Source organism: Heterodontus francisci, unplaced genomic scaffold (genome assembly GCF_036365525.1).
Source record: "Heterodontus francisci isolate sHetFra1 unplaced genomic scaffold, sHetFra1.hap1 HAP1_SCAFFOLD_66, whole genome shotgun sequence".
Taxonomy (NCBI): domain Eukaryota; kingdom Metazoa; phylum Chordata; class Chondrichthyes; order Heterodontiformes; family Heterodontidae; genus Heterodontus; species Heterodontus francisci.
In genome coordinates, this window is record NW_027140986.1 from 8,698,503 (window position 1) to 8,702,396 (window position 3,894).

Genomic DNA, 3,894 nt, shown 5'->3' on the forward strand with positions numbered 1-3,894 from the left:
AGTTAATTGCCATGTTGACATTCATCGCAAGGGTTTTTGAGTACAAGAGGAAAGAACAAAGATTGCTGGAAATACTCAGCAGGTCTGTGGAGAGCGAAGCAAAGTTAACGTTTCAGGTATGTTACCTTTCATCAGAACTGGCAAAGGTTAGAAAATAATTCACATTTTATTTTTTTAACCATGTGCCTGCTTTCCATGTAGTCAGAGCTGCTCAGTATTCTGCGATTAACACTCCCTCTGGACTAATGCTTTGTCTTTCACCACAAGCACTAACACACTCTTTGCCTTTTTTCCAAGCGCAGCTTTGCTGTTTAATGCCACCTTCCCCTTGCCCCATCAAATAGGTTCATCTTCGTCCTTTCTCCCACCCCACTCCCCCTCACTTGCTGAAAACCTAATTATTTCCTAACCTTTGCCAGTTCTGATGACAGTTCACAAACCTGAAACATTAACTTAGCTTCTCTCTTCACAGTTGCTGCCAGATCTGCTGAGTATTTACACCACGTTTTGTTTTTTTTAGATTTCCAGCATCTGCACTATTTTGCTTTTCGCTGCTTTCTCAGCATTCCGAAGGGTTCATTCCCTCCACGACACCCTGATCCACATCTCCAGAACCCCAACACCTCGTCCCTTTCCCACAGCACCTTCCCATGCAATCTCAGGAGGTGTAATACATGCCCATTTACCTCCTATCTCCTCACTATCCCAGGCCCCAGACACTCAGGTGAAGCAACTATTTACTTGTACTTCTTTCAATTTAGGACTGTATTCGCTGCTTAAAATGTGGTGTCCTCTACACTGGGGAGACCAAACGCAGATCCGGTGACTGCTTTGTGGAACACCTCCACTCGTCCAAAATCGTGACTCCGAGTGTCTTGCAATTTTAGCACCCCCGCCCCACCCCCACCACGGCCATCCCCCTTCCCTCCACATCCCCCCGCCCCCCGCACGCTCCGCTCCGATATCCACATATTTTTCCTGGGCTTGCTGCAGTGTTCCAGTGAACATCAATGCAAGCTCAAAGAACAGCATCGCAGTTACTAATTAGGCACGATTAGGTTCAATAATTTCAGATCCTGACGGGTCCCATTTTATACTTAGTTATTTATTTATACTGTACGTTATTTTAATTTGTATATGTTATTTTAGTTTGTTTCATCGTTCATTTGTTTTTGCCATATGCTTAACCAGAGTTTTTTCATGTTTGTGCTTTAGGCCAGGGTTGTTCATTTTTCTGCCAATTTACACCATCTCTACATTAATGCTTTGGGTTTCAAAACACCATTAACATACTGTTTTCCTTTACTCCATCACCTTTTGGTCACTATTTCTATGTGACCCTCTGTCCGATCAATACCTTCTCTTTTGTTACAACTTGCTCCACCCCTGCTTTGTTTGCTTAACATTTCTAACATTTGCCAGTTCTGATGAGGGGTCACAAACCTGAAACGTTAACTTTGCTTCTCTCTCCACAGATGCTGCCTGACCTGCTGAGTATTTCCAGCATTTCTTCTTTTTAATTCAGATTTTCTGTATCTGCAGTGTTTTGATTTTTTTAAGAGTCTGTAGGGATAAGCTAGGATCTACAACCTAAGCAACACATCATGTGCATTTAGGGGAATCTGCTCCTGTAAAACAGCACCTTACCACTGAAGCCCAGACAAACAGGTGCAAGTAAAAGCAGAAATACAATACATGCTAGAAAATAATTTAATTGAACCTAGTCAAAGCAGCTTGAATTCACCAATAGTCTTCGTGCCTAAACCTGATGGCTAAAACCGACTTTGCATGGACTACAGAAAAGTCAATGTAGTAACGATGTCAGACTCCTGTCCAATCCTCGCTTAGAAGATTACATTGACAGTGCAGGCAGTGCCAGGTTTCTTAAAAAGATAGGTTAGCTAATGGGACACTGGCAAGTTACTTTGAGACCTCAAGCTACAGAAATATCACACCAGACGGACTTTATTAGTGCTGGGTGGTGCCATTCACGTGAAAAATGCGCCAACAACTTTTCAGAGACGAATTAATAAAGTTGTATCCAGTTTTCCTAAAGATGTCGTGTGTCTTGATGATGTACTAATACACAGTAAACCTTGGAAGGAACACTAAAACTGAAAAGCCTGTTGATAGAATTAAAAGCCGCTGAATTAATGGTAAATCTGGAACAAAGTGAATTCGTAAAAGCAAGGATAACCTCCCTCAGAAATATGGTGGGGAAAAGACAAATGTTGCCAAGAAAGGCAAAAGTACAGTCTTAGTGGAGTTCCCTATCCATGAAACTAAGCATGAAATCATGAGGCTTTTGGGGATGTGTGGTTTCGACAGAAAATGTTGTACTGAATTTTAATTCTGTAGATGCTCTACGAACCGATTTGAGACTCAAAAAGAAAACAATGGGAGAATGGTCAGCTGAATGACAGGCAGTTTGTGAAAAGATAAAGGTAATCTTAACGAAGGCTACTTCAAATGTTGCTGAAACCTGAAAGATACCGATTGATGCTAGCGACCTGGGGGTTGGTGCAGTCCTATTGCAGGATGACGAATTGGGCATAAAAAAACCAGCCGGGTACTTTTCAAGAAAACTAAGTAGCCACCGAAAAATGTATTCCACAGTGGATGAAAAGAAACGTTAGGTCTATTGCTGGCTCTAAAACATTTGCAGTATATGCCTGCCACGACTGCAAAAGTTAATTCCCTTTTGTTGTCGGAGGACCAGGGGACTGCTGGGTAAGTAAAAACTATATATTTGGGCGGTTTAAAATCACTTTCTTTTAGTTTTGGTGGCAGCAGCTTTGACAGAAGCGCAGGTACGGAGCAAACTTGCAGCTGGCAGGTCAGTTTCAGTGCAAGTTAAAAGTTAATTCCCTTTTGTTGTCGGAGGACCAGGGGACTGCTGGGTAAGTAAAAACTATATATTTGGGCGGTTCAAAATCACTTTCTTTTAGTTTCGGTTGCAGCAGCTTTGACAGTAGCGGAGGAGCGGAGCGAACTTGCAGCTGAGAGGTCAATTTCAGTGTAAGTTAAAAATTAATTCCCTTTTGTTTTCAGAGGAGCAGGGGACTGCTGGGTAAGTAAAAACTGTATATTTGTGTGGTTTAAAATCACTTTCTTTTAGTTTTGGTGGCAGCAGCTTTGACAGTAGCAGAGGAGCGGAGCGAACCTGCAGCTGAGAGGTCAATTTCAGTGTAAGTTAAAAGTTAATTCCCTTTCGTTTTCGGAGGACCAGGGGACTGCTGGGTTATTAAAAACTATATATTTGGGCGGGTTAATAGCACTTTCTTTTTTTTTGGTGGCAGCAGCTTTGACAGTAGCGGAGGTGTGGAGTGAACATGCAGCTGAGAGGTCAATTTCAGTGTAAGTTAAAAGTTAATTCCCTTTTGTTTTCGAAGGACCAGGGGACTGCTGGGTAAGTAAAAACTATATATTTGGGTGCTGGCTGTTCCCGAGACAGTACACGTGTAGTGGCTCCCACCCACCCTCCTCCTCTAACCAAAAAAAGGGCTCTGGTGTGTTGATAAGGTAAGCTTTTTATTTAAAAAGTTCTGTCCGTTGGATTGCTAACCTAACAAGTTTTGACTATTTTTTTGGTTTTTCAGTAGATTTGTTGGGTATTTAGAATAGTGGGAATGGAGGTTAAGGCAGTTGTATGTTCCTCCTGCAGAATGTGGGAGGAAAGGGTCGCCAAGAGTGTCCCTGCTGACTGCATCTGCGGGAAGTGCACCCAACTCCAGCTCCTCGAGAACCGCGTGAGGGAGCTGGAGCTGGATGAACTTCGGATCATTCGGGAGGCGGTGGGGGTTATTGAGAGGAGTTATGGGGAGGTCGTCACACCTCAGGTAAAAGAAGTAGGTAGATGGGCTACAGTCAGGGGAAGGAGAGGGAACCAGCAGG